The sequence below is a fragment of the Typopeltis vanoorti genome, chromosome 4 (assembly GCF_054136105.1).
Source record: "Typopeltis vanoorti isolate ZY-2024b chromosome 4, IOZ_Tvanoo_1.0, whole genome shotgun sequence".
NCBI classification, from domain to species: domain Eukaryota; kingdom Metazoa; phylum Arthropoda; class Arachnida; order Uropygi; family Thelyphonidae; genus Typopeltis; species Typopeltis vanoorti.
The window spans coordinates 113034758-113056898 of NC_143552.1; the positions used below are offsets into that span (position 1 = coordinate 113034758).

At 36.2% G+C, this 22141-nt stretch overlaps 1 protein-coding gene across 3 annotated transcripts in view; it reads left to right on the forward strand.

The window, feature by feature from the left end:
* Positions 1-7999: 7999 nt before the first annotated feature.
* Positions 8000-22141, forward strand: part of ATP8B (ATPase phospholipid transporting 8B) — a 155135-nt gene continuing 140993 nt past the window's right edge. For 2 of the 3 annotated variants that reach the window (XM_090391974.1, XM_090391975.1), the window contains exon 1: positions 8230-8565. The gene's annotated coding sequence lies outside the window, so the exon portion shown is untranslated. Of the gene's footprint in view, positions 8019-8229; positions 8566-22141 lie in introns of those variants that run through there. The other variant, XM_090391977.1, reaches the window with a different exon arrangement.

Consider the following 22141-nt stretch of genomic DNA (forward strand, 5'->3'; position numbering starts at 1 on the left):
GGAGAAAGGTTGCTTATAGAAAATGGTATTGAAGATAATGGGCAGCTTCCAGTAACCGAACAAACTGTTGAACAAAGATCGTCAGCCGTTCTAAAGAAATCCTTCACAAGTCAACAATACCCAAGTTAAGATTTGTGTTGTAGTCAACTATTTGTGTCAGTATTGTCTGCCTAGAACCTAGGATTTCGTATCCCGCAAACTAGCAAAGCAGTCAGAAGTACACAAGTAATTAACAGACAATAAACTGACCTAGCAATCTTGATTTCTTTAGTAGGAAATAATACAATTTACCCATCTACTTGTTTAGATGATTTGTCGCGATAGACAATGCTGTGGATGGACTACGTTTTCAGAATTTTAACTTCATAAGTTTTATTTATGAGCCACTGTAGCTCAGTTGATATAGACGAAGCCTTTTGGTCGGAAAGCCCTGGGTTCGATTCCCGTCAGTGACGTGAGGAATCTTTACCTGGTCTCTTTCGACGAAAGGTAAGTTAGCCGGTCACATACAAAGGTAGGAGTTTTTCTGGGAGACGAAAAACGCGGGTTTTTCGTCTCCCAGAAAAGGCAGACTGTCCCCGTGAACACACGTATTTACATAGGACACACCGGAAAGCATAGGACTAACCACCTTATCCTCAAGTACGGTTGCGGTTGCAAGAATACATCCCTCGACACCGTAAAAAGGTAGAAGAGGAAAGAATTAAGAAACAAAGAAAGAAAAGTTTTGTTAATTATTTTTATATTAAAGATTCGGTTTATGTTCCAGTGATATCATCTGCACTTCATAAACTAAAAGAAACAAATAGCCTAAGCTTCTGTTAGTCTTCAGTCTTTTAGTTTTTATGTAACAAATGTTTCGAAGAGATCACTTGTGCTTAATATTCCTGTTCTTTATTTCCTCGAAACGCACACACATACACAGCTTTCCCATGGCCCATTGTCGATATTTTTTCCTCTCTGGTTGAAAATAACATAGTTTAGATTTCGTCTAGAATGCGAAAACCTTTATAAGTGTTCGAGTCGAATTCTGTCGAAAAATAAAAAGTCGACTTTTTTTTTTCATCCCGTAAAAAATAGATAAAATGGCCAGAGGACACACGTGCAACATAAAATTATATTACACTTGCCGTATATAAATTTTGGTTGCTTTGACCGTATTTAAAACCAACAGACGTGCGGGCATCCCTCCACACACACACACACACACACACACACACACACACACACACACACACACACACACACACACACACACACACACACACACACACACACACACACACACACAAATGACAGCAGATTTCATTCTATATTCAAGAGAAGTTTATCATATCTGTTACAGCATATACACAATAATAGCTCACTTTATTTAGATATTTTTCTACTGGTTTTAATTCTTTTAAATATTCGAATTTTATTTATTAGTGGCTCATAATTAATATCGTTGATCTCTTTTTTGAAACACGTATAATTAATATTCGTATTTGGCATTTATGATTCCATTTTTTAAATATTTTTCCTATTTTTACAAATAAAATGAAAGTAAAACGAAATGAATTAGCTTGAATAAATAGTTTTTTTTTCCGAATTGATTTTACGAAATAGTATATCATAATAGCGTATTTTTTCATAAAAAAATGCACAAAGCATTTCATTTAAAAAAAAATATATTGAGTATAAAAAAAAACAAATATATTTTGTCTTCTCTTCTCTTCTCTTCCTACATATTATTATATTTCGTCGAATATTTCATAGAATTTTGATAGATCATTTCCATGATTATCAATCATAGAAACGGTGGAGTATATTTCTAGCCGATTTTGATATGAGAAATGTCCATCTTTGTTGGACCAATCATTTTCAATCTGCGCATCACACTTAAAAACTCCATTTGCAGTACTACATTGAGACTGCGCGTGGAGTTTTACTCGCTGCGCAAATATTATATGCTCAAAAGGCAGTGTGCCTGATTAGCATACTGCAAATCATACACAAATCATTCTATCGGCAGAGTAATGATATTTTAATACAGTCTGTCCGCATTCGTTTAGGGTCAAACAAAATGATATTATAAGGACCTGGAAATTTAGAGAAGCTCGTGAGAAGATCTGACTATTCATAAAGAGGCAGATCTCGTGACTACAGCACACCAATAACGTCAATATCATATCGATATCAGTGTTTTGTCTCTTCTCGGAAAAATGTATTTTATATCCCAGACAAGGAATATTCATACCTCTACGGACTTGAGAATATCCGACCAGAGGATTCGGTGTGACCGCAATAGATTTATTTGCATAAAATGATTACGAAGTCTTCCTTTTTTTTTTTTTTTTTTTTTCAAAGTTCGGAAATAGTCTGCATGTTGAGCTGCTCGCTGGATATGAATGTTGGGTAACTTAACCTGATGTTTTAATACACAGGATGTGAACAACGTAATAATGTTAACATCCTTGACTGAAGCAAGCAATGGAATGTTTCACATGCCTGTATAATAAGTTTTTCCACCGAAAACTTCAAAAAAAAAATAGCACTGGTCGTAGAATTATCTACAATGAAACACCGAAGCAGTTTCAACTGTCCACATGTCGAACTGTGAAAGATCGTATTAGCGTAACCGGCTAATTTTAAACGAATCCCTTAACAACAGTAATATTTTTAAAATAATAAATGCTTGCATTAAAGCATGGATTGTAATGCCGCCTTTTTTAATGTGTTTTAGTTCAGTGATGCCGTATTCCTATGCAGTAGAGAGGAAGCCGCATCATCTTCCCAATGCTCTTCTTAGATGCTGTCTGTTTTGTCTGTTTCGCCAGTTAACGATCGAAATGCATGAAGTACGCATGTCCGTTCCCTCCTCTTTGACAACCTGCTTAAATATTCAGTTATATTGGCTCATGTAGGAATATCGTCCTCAAGAAGATTTTATCCTTCTTTTCTTTGTTCTTTGCGTTATGGCAGAGGTGCATCGTATGGCCTAATGAAGCATTTCTTTTTCCGTTAACATTTGAGTAAATGTATCAGAGATTTGTGTGGAGTTCGTTTTCTGATTACGGCATCGCCTCATTTTTTCGTAATTTTTGAACAGTTACGTTTCATCAAAACTTTGATGACGAACGAATTTATTAAGAGAGAAAGATTAAAGGTATTCGAGGTTATTTATAAGAAAAATTCTACAAACACACATCTAGATGAAAGGGGCAAAGTGAGTCATTAAAATAACGCGAAGACTTCTGTAAGAGAGAGAGAGGGGGGGATCAAAAAATTGTCACAGAATTGCCAAAAATACTTTCCTTTATTATTATGATTTCTCTTTCACATTATCAACGCTGTGGGATTCGTTAGGCATAGTGGAGGTCGATTGTAATTAACTTTCATAAGAGTTTTCAATCAGAGCTGAGTTAAACAGCATCATACTGATTAATCGGAGATTTCTTTCAGGAAACTTCGTCCCCCCCCCACCCACACACACAAACCATGTGGAGAACTAGCAATGCAGGCCTTAGATTCTAAAACCACTCGGTCTATTAGAATGAACTAGAAATATTTTTGGATTCATCTGAACTTTAAAAAGAACTATCGTATAAAATAAAAATAAATAATAGCAATATAGTTAGATCATTAGAATAGTTACTTAAAAGATTGATGAAGAGGTTGCGTTTATAACAATATTAGCAGAACTGGAAGACAAAGAATTTTTATAGAAAGAGTTGACTGGAAAACAAATAGGACTCTAAATACGAATTAAAATTAGCAACAGTCTAGAGTTTTGAAAGAGAGAGAGAGAGAGAGAGAGAGAGAGAGAGAGAGAGAGAGAGAGAGAGAGAGAGAGAGAGAAGAGACCTCTTTCCTTCTCCTTCAAAAAAAAAAATCGATTTAGTATTAAGAGCAGGAGAATAAGATGAGATAATGCCACAGAAGATTTGAAAGATGATTACCTATATTTGCTCTTGCCTAGGGTCGAATTTAAGCAGGAGTAAGCTGTAACTTGCGGGAATTTTTTTTTTTTTTTTTTGTTTGTTGTTGAAGGATGGAGGTTTCCCTCTAATAATTGTTAATTAACTTAAATCTAAAATTCAGTATATTATTAATTAGGAGTAATTAATATCGAAAAGGTAATAAGAACGGAATGTCTTTGAAAACATTCATTTTTATCAAATACCTATTTAATTTCTTTAATTGTTAACTCTGGAAACCTAATAAAACAGTTATACGGTTTCAGTCTCGTTTTGATTAGATAATTTCATATCACTTGAACATCGAGACTCATTATATGAAACTGAATTTAATACAGACTGTGACACATGCGAATTCCGAGATAAATTATTATTTCCCAGGGCTGATTCAAATACCATAACGAAATCAAAAATGTAAATTCACATAGATATATATACATTGAATCGGAGAAACTTTCAGCCGGGTCAGGATGTGGGATAGAATGTTGCAATAGGATGTTGTTAAAGAGGATACGATCGAAATTGACGCAAGAAAATAAAAATGGATTAGTAAAACAGGAATTTATAATAATATATACGTGTCTTTTGTTATATATTGCTCCACAGAAGTATTGGGTATTATTGATTTAATTGCTTACTGGATTGAAATGACTGTACGTTATCTTTATTGACATTTCTGCTTCCATAAAAACTTCCATAAGTAAGCACACATATAGTGATATGAAAAGCCCAATTACTTGACAAGATAAAGATTAATTCACACTAACGTGTGTGTGATTGTGTGTGTGTGTGTGTGTGTGTGTGTGTGTGTGTGTGTGTGTGTGTGTGTCTAAAGATTAAAACCCGTTTTTTGTATTTTTAAAAAAAATTTTATTACTCTGTAACTTCGTTATCTCTCTTTATTTAGAACATGCTGAGTTACTGCTAGAAATTCATTTTCGAGACCTAATGGGAAGGAGATTAGTTAGTGGTTGCATTGCACTTCAGCTCTTGCAATAAGAGTTTTCATGGTTGTAAATCATATATGCATAGCAATTCATAAAAATCTTCCACATTACAGATATCTATTAATATAAAACTACGGTACTTTAAGAACACTAAATAATTTGACATTTGGTAGGGCTAACCAAATACGAAGATATAATATGTGTATACATCTAGTAACACGGAAAATATTTAGCGTATATTCAAATTCGTGCTAAGTTATACGTAATGTGTTATTATTATTATTGAGAAGCTACAAACTTCTTTTTGTTAGTTATTGGGATAAGTTATCTGTTTTGGGAATAAAAAAAAATTAATTAATTAATTAAGGATTGCTTATATCATGATAAGAATCGAAGAAAGAACTTTAGACCAAAAAGTGACAGACACACACACGCACACACGTCGCGAAGTCCTTTCGACTGTTTGACGGAAACGTTGCTGGAATATATCCTCCGTAACTGATGGGTTTGGCCGTTTCCCACTGCCATCTATTTTGTTATTACCTTTAACGCATCATTAGCGATACGCGCATTTATAATCTGCCAGTTCTTTAATCAAACATGTTAATACAGGGTCCCACATTTTGTTATGTGGAGCACTGACATTTATGTTTTCCGGAAAGGTCATGCTTTGCTTTTCTCTTCCTCTAGCTATCAACATACCGGACTTCAGTAATAGCTTTCTGGTACAAACTCATGTGAACACGGTTTTCTTCTATTTGCTCATACCAATACGACATGATTCATTATTATTATGATTTTTTGCAGTAAATAATCAAGTTATAATTGCTTAAGGAGATAGTTTAGAGATACAACATTTTCTATTTATAAAATCAGCATTTATGAAATGAAAAAAACAACAAAAAATTAAATCATAATAAAGAAAGAATACAGTGAATTTATTGCTTTAGTTACTGATAAATACAATTGCAAAATTGCTGGAACAACAAAATGACATATTTTGCAAAGTAAGACAGATCGAATCAAAACGTTTGCATTCGCAAATGCAGAAACTGGTCAACTATTAGTAGCCCACAGAGAAAATGATTGCGTCCACTGTGTTACGTTGCGCATTAGGTTATCGAGTGTTAAAATGGTTTTAAAATGTAAAACAGAAAATATTAAACGGTACAAAGGAAATTCAGTCAAGAATAAGAAGAGGATCATCCTGAGCGACATAGCATAATGAAAAGTATTCCTCCCCCCCATAAATACATTCACCTGTCAAATGGGCTTTATAAAAATTCCAAAAACGTCCAGAGTCCTGATGTTTACACAAAAGACCGTAGCTTAATTGCGGACATTCAGTTGGTGCAAAAGTTACTTACAAGAAAAGAACCGGAACACGTTCATAGAAATGTTATTACTGATAAATGAAGGCAAACTGAACAAAATGCCTTCTGATGTGATCTTTTCAGTTTCTTGAAAGATAAACCGACACAATTGTTGAATAATTTGAACAAGGTCATTTTCAATTGTTGAACAATTAAAAATGACCTTGATTTCGTGATTGGGGAAACTCTTCTATGACAAAAGTCACAGTAACAAAGACAGCGTATCTTAATGCGGGGCAAGGCATGTAATTCTTTTCATACTACGTACAAAGAACCACTCCCGCTGAATACAGTACAAACTCCTACGTGAAGAGAAGTATTATCTGAATATTTCTCTGCCCACCAGGATTGCGCATGTGGAGATCTATGGAAAGCCACTAAAATGTGACGCTTCTGCTCTGTGAATGAAGACCCCGTTATTCTCTCTCTGTTAGTTTACAAATGATATCATTCTATCATTCTGTTATTATATGACTATGGAGAGCGAATTCTTCCTACAACCATTTCAATCCTTAATATTATCTTGTCCATTCCAAGCCTATACTTCAAAAAAAAAAAAAAAAAAAAAAACGTTGGAGAGTAACCACAATCTAGTCGACATTTCCCGGCCCATCAGCCATTTCACTCTTCTAGTGTTGGTGGAGGGTGACGCCTGGTACACGCCCCCCTCCTCCTCTTTCTCCGTTACTCTTACTGAATCCATCAGGCTGCACGAGCTGATAACACTTCTTTTTCCCTGCAAGTTCCAGTATTTCTAAAGGCACTTCTCTAAAAGTAGAATACCCTGGAAGAAGGGATACCCCCCCCCCCGGTTGCAGATAAACTAAGGGATAGAAATGAATGGGACAGAGTTAGAAATGTACATGGTGTTCAACAAGGTGGAAGCATCTGTTGAGTATTGCATAGGGAATTATAGAAATGAGACTGAGGCTGTTGTTTATTTCATTCTTTTTATTTTCTTTTTGACAATTGCTACCGCATTTATTATTAGCATTGTTGTCATTATTTGCCGAAATAAAGTTGTTTTTCGCTGATTCACTGTTGTTTTCAGTTTCACTGGTGAACATACTGCGATTGTCTACAGGACTGCAGATTTATTGTACCACTTAAAAGCCTTTCTGGTTTTGGCACTGGTGCAACATTTTTTTCGCATCTAATAATTCTTGCGGTCAAAACGTTTTATGGGTGTCATTAGTTTTTGCGAGAGGGAGACAGACAGACAGAGATTAGATAGGAGTTTTGGATTACTAATGACAGAAAATGGTTACAAATTTATTCTTTCTAATTGCTTTTCTCTCTATTTCTAGTCTTTGTTCTAGTGCGCATTTGTTTGCAATTGAGGACATAACTGGTACTTTCATTTATTAGTCAGTCCATTTATTTCTTATTTATACATCAATAAGCAGTAGGTTGTCCGACCGGCGTTACTTATTTTGTAAAATATATACTGCGTGGCAAAGAAATGGATAAAAACAACAAAACCTCCGGTAAGTTCAATCAAGGTCCTTGATCCAACTACACGCGCCCTTCAACACACCACTATTGGCTCAACGAAACGTAAGTTTTTACGAAGGCTAAGCACCCACGTGATTTGCAGTCAGTGTCGATGCAGGTGTATTCTAGAGTCAGTGAACGCGATCTCCTCCACGCATTGTGAAGAAGTCGGTAACCTCACGACCCCATGAAATTTCCAGTTCGACGTCCCGCCTCCGGCAACAGCTGCGGTTAGTTGGCATCTGGTATACGCAGTTTTTTTTTTTCTTTCTTTCCTTTCCTACTCATTTAAACGTCATTCTCGCGCGCAAGAACATCTCACCCGACTGTTCATTGTAACTTCGCTTGTGCAGCACTTATAAGCGGTGATCGGTGGAACTGTAAACTTCCCAGAACTCCGCGGAAGGCTACGGCAGCCTTCAAGTACTCCCCCCCCCCATTTCTCCCTCCATTCCTGACGACTTACAGACGAATGCCGACCGCAGTTGAATGCTGACGTAACGGTCAGCGATACCTGTCTACCTAGATGCAAATGGTAGTCGCCCACCTAGTATGTGGGCCAGTGATGAGAGCGCCATGTGGTTCCGCCCTTTGGACGAACTACGTGCGTGTTGTGTGCCGTGTTTCGTGAGGCCTATCGGGACAGGGCGCCTCCACTTGCGCCGTCACTATGCTTCGGATCTTGGATGGCATCGTGGAAGCGTAGGAATGTATTAGACAGTGATATGGCAGCCGTAATAGTTCGGTTGACCTTGATGTACGCCACCCAAGTGACTTTTTGCATCCCATGTGGTAAGTAATCTCAATTAGAATGAATATTGAAGGGTACATTCACTAGACCCAAAAGAGCAGTTTTTTTTTCCTTCTTTCTTTCGTGTTGGATTACCGAGGAGGTTAGCCGATTTATCTCAGAATCTTGGGAAACTAAACAAACATCACCACCTCCGTGCAGATGCTGGTGGTTCTCCCCCACCTTTCCCAACCTCTGTAGGGGTTGGGGAAGAGCGACAGCCCTCGTCGTTAGTGAAAACATGAGAGACGTCTATCGGACACAACGCTTTGTATGTAACTGTAGGGTGGCAGGTGTTAAATGCAGCTAATGAGACTGGGGTACTGCTATAGCTTGTGGATTATTTCGTATTACTTGTTCGTTTTAAAACCACATACTTTGCTAAAGTTATAAGGAAGTTTTGAAGTAATGCATGGAAGGTTCGTTGAACTCATTCAGTTTCCTGAAATAGCTTTTAACTTCACAGATTTTCACACCTACACTTCCGGTGAAGTCCGTGGTCCCAAAGCAGCCGAAATTTTTCATACTGAAGGCTGTTTTTTTCATAAACATAAAATAATGAATACTCTATCGAATACTAGATGGAACGTACTGCCATTAAATATGATCCCCCCCCCCAGAATATTTAATAAAATACTCTTTTTTTTAGTAACTACCTATTATACCATAAACACGTAGTGCAGGAAAAAATATCGTAATTGAAAAATAATTAATTTACAATCCGCTTATGACACACATTTCATTATGATTTAAGCTAAATTATGATATATAAGAAACCGTTCTAGGCAATAAAAATATAATTCTTATTAGTTCGCCGATAACCCTTAGGAACTATCAATCCTGACTTATAGTTTTCATTTTAATACTAATCCATTACGATTGATAATATATCAGGTATAATACGGCTATTACGTATATCGCTTCGATTATGAACAAGTCCGCTACTTGCAATTAAACATTTTGTTAATTATCTTGAAATTGTGCTAATATATTCATTTACATCGTACTCTGATTTATATTTATATAACGCTAACATATTTTTTTTTAACCAACAGAGGAAAATTATGCATTTAAGAAAATGCAGGTGTTTTTATATATTGACATAAAGCGAAATACACCATATTATTAAATAGATGAATTTTATTTAATAATCACATAGTTATTTAAATATAGGTTATGGATCGGGTGATTGATTAATTCAATCCAATATCCTTGGAGGGTAATAGATGCCAATGCTGTCGCCAATGAAGTTCTAACTGAGGCTCGGCTATTGCTGTTATCCTCCTGCCATGATCAGAGCTTTAATTGCTCAATAACACCTTATAACCATACATAACCATACACTGTCCTCTACAGATAACGGGGAAGATGAAAAGCATTCTTGCTTCGCCCCTTTAAGCCAGTCCTTATTATAAGGATTATTATTATAAATATAGGTTATGGAGAATGAATATCCAATATCCTTGGAGGGTAATGGATAGCAATGCTGTAGCTAATGAAGTTTAACTGAGGTTCGGCTGTTGCTGTTACCCCCTTGGGTGATGAGATTCGAGAGTTTTTGAGTTCGCTCTCTTAAGGTTTTTGCCTTAAGGGAGCAATTTGAGTCTCCGGGGAGAGTGTTCTTCGGCACGGCCCGCTGAGGGGCTTTGTCGGTGAATTATTTTCCTCGGAATTTGAGCGGTTCGGCTCGGTGCTGGCGTGTGGGTGGAAGGCCATCACTGAGTGGAGCCAACGCTGAGATGGACGGTCTTTCGCCCACGATTGAGTGGCCTAGGGATCGTCCGAATTTTTAGAGACGGCTTTACCTTTAAATATGGCAATGCTGTAGCTAATGAAGCTCTAACTGAGGCTCGGCTATTGCTGTTACCCTCCTGCCATGATCAGAGCTTTAATAATAGCTCACTAACCTTATCCCTACACTGTCCGCTACAGATAACGGGGAATATGAAAAGCATTCTTGCTTCGCCCCTTTAAGCCAGTCCTTATAAGGACTATAAATATAGGTTATGGAGATGCGGTGATTGATTCATTCAATCCCTTGGAGGGTAATAGATAGCAATGCTGTAGCTAATGAAGCTCTAACTGAGGCTCGGCTATTGCTGTTACCCTCCTGCCATGATCAGAGCTTTAATAATAGCTCAATAACCTTATCCCTACACTGTCCGCTACAGATAACGGGGAATATGAAAAGCATTCTTGCTTCGCCCCTTTAAGCCAGTCCTTATAAGGACTATAAAATATAGGTTATGTACATATAGGTTACGTACAGGGTGGAGATGGAATGGAGTAAACCCAGGGAGGGTAATTGATGACAATGCTGTAGCCAATGAAGTTCTAACTGAGGCTCGCTATTGCTGTTACCCTCCTTCCATGATCAGAGCTTTAATAGCTCAATAACATCCCTATCCCTACACTGTCCTCTACATATAACGGGAAGATGAGAAGCATTCTTGCTTCGTCCCTTTAAGCCAGTCCTTATAAATAGGTTACATAAATAGGTAACGGATGGCAATGCTATAGCCAATGAAGTTTTAACTGAGGCTCGACTATTGCCGGTACCTAGTCATGACTAGAGCCTTTAGCTCAATAACATCACATCCACACATATTTTCTTCATTCAGATGAAGGGATGAAGCGTCAAGTACTTAGTCCATCTTCACAAAAAAAAAAATAGATTACGTAACAAATATAATATAAACTTTTATTCTGTTTGATTCACCTAGAGACTTAGTATTAAATTTTAAATGTAAGTAATCTAGAAAAGTTTTGTTTTAAATCACAATAGAGTTATAGGCAGTTGAAATCACTGAAAAAAGAAAATAAAAAATAGTTTCTTTAAATTGTTCTTCATAAATCAAATTTCCAAGGCCATGTCGAGGTCGTTCCTAGGTCTCGACCTTTTATTTTTTATTTACACTTCTTAAATCATCGATGATGTATCCCATAGCTGAAACCAGAAACCCACAGAAAGGCTATATAAATGTCAGGTCAAAGTTTACTTCGCTTAGTCTGATTCGTAGCTTTTTAGAAACTAACGACTACATAGGCATATTCGTCTGGTTCTATGTTTTCTTGTCTAGAAAGTATAGAACAAAACTTTCAATTGATTTTTCTTTCGTCTGTGCATTTTAACAGCTAGATTTTGCTTAGATTAAAAATGCCGACTTAGTCACTTATGTTTCATTTATAACAACTTTTAGGAAAATTATCCCTGCAAGATAAACATTGTTGAACTTGTGTGTCAGATATACTAGGTATATAATTAACATATTTTAACTGGTTAACAGATGTTAATAAGTTTTGTTGCCTTTTATCCACAGAGAAGAGAGCCATCAACCAACTTAAGTCAGAAACGGAAACAACATGGACTCTGCGAATAACTCAAATTTATTTTTATACCTGATGTGCATGTAATTATTATTAGTTGTGTTCGAGGTCGGTTTTATGTTTGTGTGTGTGGGGGGGGGGGGAAGCTGTAGAACCTGGAAACCAATCTCACAGTCAGAAATATCTTAACTTAAGTAATGACCACTGTGGCCAAGCCAATCCACATACCACTAAATTTATAGGTTAGGGCACAAATATTCACTTTTTTAATCTTGAAAATATGATTAGCTATAAGTATGTATGTATCACTATCAGATATACATTTATAATGAAAATTTAGTACTGTGTTCAGGACCACTACTTCTTAATCATACCTTAATAATATTTTTTTTTTTTTTTGATAAAATTATTTTCTTTGAATTTATCCTCGTTCAGGGATCGTTTATAGTAGAGAGAGCTTACAATCTTTTCGTATTGTAATACTGAAGTTCCCGAATAATCAGTATTTTATAGAGTTCATACCGCTCAAAGAACTTGCGGAACTTCATTCATTAGCGACGATCAACATCCCGGAACTGAGTGATTGCTAAGTGAACGGCATAGTGCAAAACCAGTTTTACCGGTCAGGCACTGTAAAGCTTAACCGGAAGATAAAAACATTCTTTTAATTTCATACTGGTATGGAGACTTTTTTTTTTCTCCAAAACGAACCTTATTATTCAACATTCTGCTTAGGGTCGAAGGTGGTGTGTGTGTGTGTGTGTGTGTGTGTGTGTGTGTGTGTGTGTGTGTGTGTGTGTGTGTGTGTGTGTGTGTGTGTGTGTGTGTGTGTGTGTGTGTGAATGGGAGGTTGCAGCTCTCAAAAGTCCGCTGCAACGGCATAAATAATATTCCTGTTTGCATAGTTTAAGGCTAAACTGCTTCCTCAAATTTGACTTGACTATTTATAATCATGAAATACCAGACAATTTTATCAACATCGTTCTGTGGAAATTCGCACAAATATATCAATGGACGGTTTGAAATGTTTAGTTGGATGAAATTGTATACGCGTATAACATTGTACACTATTTACATACAAAATGATGTGATTACTTAAACAGATAAATTAACGACGCAATTTAACCCCAGAAATTAAGAGCAGGTTCAGCCTTCAGTTTAGAAGAGGATCGATGAGCCTGTTAATGGCTAACGCCTCATATTCTTGGTTAAAATATATATTATGATGCAATATACTATGTCATATTAATAATCTTAGGCCGTCTGCGTGGTTAGCCTAGTGGCTATGCGCTTCGCAACCATATGCCTGGGGAAGGAGTGTTCTAGGTTCCATTCCCGTCGACGACATGAGGAGCATAAGGATCTTCCTCCGCTATAGCTAAGTTAGTCGGTCTTGGGCATGGACAGCAGGATTTTTTCCCCAGATAAACTGGGGAATAAATCCTGCTGTCCTGGTGATCTTGAAGAAAGAAAGAATATTCCGATCCTTAATCTAAGATTATTATTGTAATATACTCGTCTGATCCTTGGCCTAAGATTCATTCATTTCGTATGGTGATTCAACTGCCATGAGCCCCTTTTACAGGGAGATACGGCAACACCTCAATTCCCTCTATTTTTATGCGGGCTCGGGACTGGCATAGCTGACAATTCAGACCCATGGCTGGAGGATTCCTTCTTTCTTCAAGATCTCCTTATAGTCCTTATAAGGACTGGCTTAAAGGGGCGAAGCAAGAATGCTTTTCATCTTCCCCGTTATCTGTAGAGGACAGTGAAGGGATAAGGTGTATTGAGCTATTAAAGCTCTGATCATGGCAGGAGGGTAACAGCAATAGCCGAGCCTCAGTTAGAACTTCATTGGCTACAGCATTGCCATCCATTAACCTCCAAGGGTATTGGATTGAATGAATCAATCACCGCATCTCACGGTCGATTGATCCATCCTCACCCTGAATACTTATTAGATATATTAGGATTATAAAATGCTTATTAGGGTGTTTTAGCATTTCTTATTTTATGTAATTTAATTTTTCCCTAATAATGTTTTATTTCAAAAATTTAATTTTTATATAACAATTTTTGGAATTTAACTAAAAACTTTTCAGAATGTGTTTTAGTTTTAATTGTTTGGGTGAAGGGAAGGTAATATTTGTCTCATGGGTGAATAATTATCTCGATTATCTCTCTTGGATCCGTTTTGAATAGAGCAGTATTTCCCAACGTTTTTTAGATCATGTCCCACCTCAACGCCTCAAAGATTTTGATGCCCCCTCCTCGCTGACAATGGTGAGGTTTTGAGTATATCAGTGATGAGGTGACGAATACAACATCATTTTCTAATTGCCCCACGTTGAAAAACACTGCCATAGAGGCTAACACAGAAGAAGCGCCCTTGGTGTTACTTTTCAAAAATTCTCCATTTCAAAAATATAACTAAAAGTTGTTCTAGTATAATTCTCAACGCCGTAAATATTGTAGACACTGTCGTTTCGTATCATATTTGCTTTCCAACTCGTATCTGCACTTAATTTTAAGTTATTCTTTTGAATTTTACGATCAGATTAGATCTTGAACCGATTTCATAATTCTCCAAGCTACAAACTACATTGACCTTTCTTTGACGGACTCTATTTGTTATCTTTTGCATATTGAACTATCTTAAAAGGTATAATCTATTCCACACAAAAAAAAGAACTCGGAGTATACGCATATGATCTAGAAATGTTTTGGAGTTTTGTTTACTAGTTGCCATGGTCTAGAAAGAGGGATATTGCGTGCGTGCTGTGCTTCACAATGTCAATAAATGCAAGTACTTTCTAAGAGTATATGGGGAAATGCAGGTAGAGAAAAGTATTAATCAATACCTTGAGGCTGCCTGTAAAGGAGGTATTCCCCCATAAACTTTCGATTCGCCAATGTTCTTATTTCGTGTCACCTATCAAAATGAAATTGTCGTCCTCAGAATTTTAATGAACATGCTTATGTGGACAATAACTGTGCGTGTGTGTGCTCTGAGTGACCTTATTATAACATGAATTAACAACTAAGGCAATAAATAATCCGCGGATCACGAAAAGCAACATCATTTCCTCAGATCAATTTTGTAACACCAGTCAGATCTGCTCTTATAATACATTGCACATAATTAATGCAGTTTCACAATTAACAAAATACATTAATAAATTATCCATAACTTATTTTTATAAAGATATATCCACTGTTTCAAAGAGAATTTTCCGAGGATTCTTTGCTTCAAATACAAAAGCAGCGCAGATTTTAACGGTAACACTTGCGTAACGCTAAAAGATGTTAACATTTTAACAATGTTAAAAGATGTTAACATTGGTTCTAACATTTCTAGAATGTTAGAACCAATGACAATTCCTGACGTTGTCGGAATTGATCAGTAAGTACTGTACTGGCAAATCGTGTCAGGAACTATGAAAGGAAAAAAGAATTGCTTGATAAATCGATTAATAAATCTTTAGACGGTAAAGTTTCCGACTACTGCTTCCTTCATGTAAAATATTAAAAAGTGGTATAATTTTACCGATTTTATAATCGTAATATTAAGGCGTGAAACACGAGATTCGAATCTCAAGCAGATTCTCTCTCTCTTTGTCAAGTCGTGAGACAACTTATGCCACTGACTTAGATGAGAATTTAATACTCTTTGAAGAGTAAACATCTTCAATCTGCAATAAATCATTAAAATAACTGAATATTAATATCTTCAATTACTCATTTCGATTTGACTCATCTAGAGATTGTCGAGAGAATTTATGTATATCATCTCAGCTGGTATCTGGTTGAACCATTTATGAAGTTTCGCTACACTATTTGAAGGATAAGATATCTCCATTGAGATGAGGTATCTTACAAAGGAGATGGACACTTTCTACATAAAGAGCCAACTGTTCTATCCCCTGTAACCTATAACCTTGAAAGAGAAGTAATATGTTTTTGTTGTGTAGTAGGGAAAAAGCCAGATGTCCACGCCTGCGCACATTTGTCGGCTCTTCTACAAGTAATGAAATAGTATAACCTACATGAAAAAAAAAAAAAAAAAATCATGCTGGAATAATTAGCAGAAAAATTTTTTTTTACCAATAATAAAATAGTTCTGCACTAACTTTAAGTAGGAACGAAATTCGATCACATGCAAATTGTTATTTTGCAAACTTATGAAATAAATAAATAATATATAAAAAAAAAAAAATCAGCTAACGCCTCTTTATTCCGGTATACGGGAGTAGCCGAGGCCATTTAGCCCTATCTAACGTTTGGAGACTGAGTGGGCAGTTCAATCTCCACTAGTACCAATCAGAGATAGCTGGCCCAAGGCTATCACTAATTAAGCGGTACACAGTGAAGAGAGACGGCTCAAATGTGCCGCCATCTCGTGGTCCCTAACCCTAACACAATATATTTAATGTCTGAAATAATGTGGGTTCTACGGTCGATTTTCTTGAGTTTACGGGACGAAAAACCCGAGTTTCCGGGAGGAAAAACCCGCTTGCCTGTGCCAGAGATCGACTAACTCGGGAACCGGTCGAAAAAAGGCTTAGAAAAATTTTCTCTAGTCGTCGACTAGACTCGAAACCAAGTCTTCCTTCGTGCGGCTAAGCTCCGTGGTATGCAAACGCCACATCCACTGAGCTACACAGGCTCACAAAATGATATATAATATGTACTAAATAAATTATATAAAGGTTTTCTTCGTTTTCAAGTGAAGAAAACCTTTACTTTCTTCCTTGAAGTAATGTTTAAAGTTTATTAATGTTGTTTAATATGCGGATCCTCAAAACATTTTATTAAATAAAAAGCGGTTTTAAGATGTCTTCTTATTAAAATAACTGCGATTTAGTAAATAAATATCTTAACTTTAATAGTTTAACTTTAATAATTTTTAATCTAAGCACGTTAAGAGTATTATAAATCATAACTGGTGCATTACAAATTTGGTAAATGTTTTTAATGAATTACGCTTTGAGTATTTTTATGTTAGAATGTATTTTGAAAAATCATTTTGACTATATTTGTCAAGTTTTTATAAGTTTTAGACTAAGTAATTACTCTTCTTTCCAGAATATTTTGTTCGGTTATAGCGATCTGCTAAGCCTAATATTTTTCTTCCGGATGTTGTGTTACATTGAATATTATGTAAATATTCGGTAGAAGCTTTGGGTCTAAACCTTCAAGAAATTTCCGATAGCAGTGTATTGCTTATTTGAATTTCTGATCATCACTCGAAAAATGTCGGCACTCTAGCCCAGCCAAAACTCGTACCCTGATTTTAACAGACGTATAAGGATGGCTTGCGCAAATTCGCTCACCCTGTCTACTTCTTGCTCATATTTTCGCCTTGTTTTTTATTTAGTTTTTTCGTCTTACATTTTCAGGAAAAAATAAATTTTGTGTCTACCAGACTCCTTCCCCCCCCCCCCCCCATTGTACCTGATTGAGGTATAGAAATGTGTGCAAGTCCAGACTAGAGGATTGAGCATAGCCCCGAATAAGTTTTTTTTTTTAAGCTTCCGCATCGCAGTTGAAAGACGGGACAACTTGCCCTTTGATTGCAACTAATTATGACAATGTGCATTCAAATTGACAAAGCAAAGCTATACTCGCACCTTCTTCGAGAAACACCTGTCACGTGATTTACAATATGACCCTGGAAGAGATGATTAAAAAAAAGATAGAAAATAATATATAATTGTAAAATTAAAACATCTTTTATCATACATATTAAAATTAGCAATTTTAAACTATCCTAAAACTGACTTCATATATTAATTATATATGATAGGGAACATTATATTAAACAGTGTAAAGAAATTTACCGAAAATTTTGACTTAAGCAATTTTTTTTTTCAAGTTATATAATGTTACCATACCACTTTCAATTCTGTACTCAATTTGTTTATACAAAAGCTACTTGTTTATACAAATACATTTATAATCATAATATTAACATATTGAAAATTTCGATTTGGGGCTGAAAATAGTCAGGAATTTTTCTCGCTTCAAATGTAAATGTGCTAGCTTGGAAGTACAATTGAGGTACAAGAACCTACAACACATTAGTACCTTGTGTGCGATGCAGGTGATGGTTGAGGAAAAAATATGTATTGGCATTCGTCTTGAAGAGTTGGCGAGTTGCATTTGCTGGGAACAGTTCATGAGGAAGACTATTACAGAGGAGTGAGTTAAATAAAATAAAAGAGAAAGAGGAGAATCAAGTTCGATTGCGTTTGGACTGAAAAGGGGATATTGAAGAGCTGTTATTCGTGTATTGACTGGTCCAACAGAAAGCGGGTGAATGATGAATGCCAGTTCCGTGGAGCGGTGTATATAGAAGTGCCAGCAAAAAAAAAAAAAAAAAAAATAGAGAGTTAAAACAGTGCGGGTGTGAGATAGTGAGTCAGTAAAGGAAGGATCATCTACAAGCCGAATCGCTGTCCTTTGGACAGCACCAGGATTATTTTGGGAAGGTTTTGGGTACACCATCCCAAACATGGAAACCGTATTTTAAGGTTGTGGGGGATTTGGGATTTGTTTAGAGTTAGTAGCTGGATGTTAAAGAAAATAGAGTTTGAGCAAAAGAAAGATGTAGTTGTTCGCAGGAAGCTGATGTTAAATGTCACTCCGAGCGTAGGAGGGAGAGAGAGAGAGAGAGAGAGATCTGATCTTGCCTAGTAATTTGTGAATTATTGAAGGTAAGAATAAGCGAGCAGAGATATCTTTTGTGGTTATTTAATAAAATTAAAGGTGAACCTCGTCCCATTGAAGGATGGTATGGAGGTCAAGGTTTAAATAAACCGTTTCGGATAATCTTGGGATATCTGAGCACTTCATGGTTTGTCAAATGAGTAGGAGAAATGGAATGTACTATCATCAACAAATCTGTGCGTGGGATAGGATATGAAAGTAGTCAGTCATTTATGTATATAGAGGTATGATTGAGGTGTATGCGATAGCACGTAATGCTGAGATACTCTTGCAATAGTGTTCTAGCTCGAAGATAGGAAGTCATCCACCATGAAACGGAGTGAGTCACCAAAGAGAAAGCTAGCTATCCAATTGAAGAGGATGTAGACTGAAGTATGGAAATTTACTGAGCAGGCCTCAGTGAGGGATATGATCAAATGCTCTGAAAATGTCAAGAGCTGATAGCACATGTTTCTCCAAACCTTTCCGTGGCAACTGTTCAGTGGTTGGCACATAGTCTAAGAGGTAAGACGAGAACTTAGATTGGCGGAACGCATACTGGTGGACTTATAACTAGTGGAGAAGTTGAATTTGACTTTTTCTCATTATTTTGGAGTGAATTAAGGCAAGAGCAATCGGCAGGTAATTTGACGGCAGGCTTTTATCTCCTTTTTAAATAGGTTGGATATATATTTAAATTCATTGGCAGCTAAAGGATAAAGCTTAGAGGATTGTGGAGACTATAGGACAAATGATCGGAAACCATCTCCACAATTTTTGAGTACAACCGTGCAGATGGTTCAGGACAGAAAAACGTTTAGTATGCAAGGCATTTAACGCATTGTGATGTAGCATGCAAACGATCACTGGGGGCTTGCATGCTACATCACAATGCGTAAATTGGAAGAGAAGAGTAATGGCAGAAAAGCAGCTTTATCTGTAGGTGAGGTGATGTCATCTGAATGAGAAATGGGTGGAAGCAGGTGTGCAGAAGTTGCTTCTTATCGGAAGCAACTTCTGCACACCTGCTTCCACCTTCTTCTTCTTCTGCACACAGGAGAAGAAGGTATGATCTCAATTTAGGAAAGATACGAATTTTATATTACTAACCCTAAAAAAAGTCAGATTTGGATTTTTCTGACTGTCATTTTGCATTTATTGCATGCTTCTTCGAAATAGGATGCGTACGAAACTGGAGTTCTTGTCGCAAATCAATAATGGTATGCTGATTTTTTTTTTTTTTTTTCGTCAACTGTCTTCCTACCTGTTATTAAACCATTGCTTGAAACGCGGCTCTGATTTTGGAGTGAGGAAAAATAAAGGCTTTCATGATAGAGAATAATTTTGGGGACACTCTCTGGACAGATGTACTTATATGTATATAGGGAGATGGAATTGGGTAGTCAGGTTGGCAGATGCACAGTTACGTTTGGTCCTTTCTTACGGCAAATATGCAATGACCGAATTTCCGCATCTCTTCCAGTTTGATCAATGGAATTGGAAAGGGAAGCCTTTTGGAGTTGTGGACATGAATTCCACTTCACCATTTTGATAGTTGGACGGCAGAAAATCAAACTTCAGTGATAAGAAGGTGAAGAATATGATTTTTGAATTTGGAGAGAGCTAAATATACATATGAATGTTACTAAATGAGGCAAGGAAACCTGAGTCGGAGAAGGTGAAAAGCAGAGGATTCTAAGTTTGGCGTTCACTGGCAAGCTTTGTCGAATCTCACAAAGGCAATCCTTGTAGCGATAGGAATCATGTAGAATGTAATCTGACAGTGAAAGTGGACTGTATAGTTGTAGTAGTAGCTGCAAATTTGCTTTCTATCAACAAAGGAGGTGTGGTCTAGATATCTGCAAGATGAAGATGTACATCGTTTATGTTTTATATCCGTTTATGACACGGTTGTTAGTAAATTAGAACGTGAAAGTGGCTGTTTTATTCTGTAGGGATTTTTGGCATGTTTTGTATAATTTGTGTATTTTTAAAATAGAGTTTGAGGAATTTTTTGAATTGTAGTGGCACTATCAGTTTTTATATTTCATTTTGTGATGCAGAAATATCTGCAAAGGGAGTAGGATATGCAGTAATAGGAGCTAGATACTTGGAGTTGAGCCAATCCAGAGAACGATCAGTCTCCCTGCCATAACGTGTTCGCGACGACAGTTATTCTCACATACCAGTATTCGGAACCCCCCCATCCTTCAGGCACGACCGCAGAACATGTGATAGAAGGATTATGTTCCATCTCTAATCGAGAAACTTCCTGACTTGTTGCTGACAGGTCTTGTTCAGTATCTAGTAACTGCCTGTGGCACCATTTTACTGTTGTACCCTTGAAAAGGAGGAGATTTTGGATCTCAACTATGTTTAGCATGACCTTGAAGGTATCATTCCCACCACATGGAAAAGAGATGGAGAAACACTGATTCTAGAGAACAAAAATGGCATTGGCCACTTCAGGCCTCCGGTAAGCAAGTGGTGGAGATTCACCGGAATGAAGATGACTACCATCTGTAGGTCAAGTTAGCATTTTCTCCAATTAGGAAAATTTTTTTGAATGGGAATGCTCGCTGAGTATGTCAGAACCACTTTGTGGAAACAGGCCTACCACGAGAAGATGAGGTTAAAAATTGACAGGTAAAGATTGCGCATCACTTATCCATAAATAATAATTATAGATTGGTGATAAAAATATAAAAATTCTTAGAATATATTTAGATTTTTATATTTCAGTGTTGCGAGTCTCAGATTATTAGAAACACTTAAATAGCAATGCTTATTTAGCTTATATATATATTAAGTACCTCTTTCATTCCAACATCCAGAAAACTGTTTTTAATAATCGATAACTCAAGAATGTGAAAAAAAAATACTTCAAAAGAACTCTTAAAGATTCGGAAGTTTAGTTACCAGACCAGTATTCACTTGAATGAATTGAATTCAAATGAATTCAATTGAATTGAATGAATTGAAATGGAATCGATGATTCCATCATCAGGTCAGGAAAGTAATTTTTTAAAGATGCTTCACAGAAGAGTCTATTTTACTTTCATGATGTTATTAATAATAGCGGGTTTCGTAGATGCATTTTTAGACTTTTTTTATTTAAAATATTTATTTTTCAAAATTTTGTTTTAATTTTAAAAATGTCGTTTTTCTTATTTGAATAAATTACTATATACTATAACAGTTATTATTTAAAATCGATTTATTATTTTACTTTATTGCATATTTTATAATTCGTTTGTTTAATAAAAACTTTCATGAATAGTTCAAAACAAAATAAATTTTAAAGAAATATAAACATGTAAAACTAAAATAAAGATGTAAAAATAGCGGGTTTAATTAAACATGATTTTTTAAAAATAAAAAATATAAAAAAACTTTTTTTATTTTTTGCTAAATTCTAGAAAACTAAATATTTCTAAAAATATTATGGATATCCATTTAGGGCAGTGGTTGCCAAAGGGGTCGATATGACATTGTTAGGGGTCGATTCGGGCTCAAGGGTCGATTGGGGGTAGACAGAAA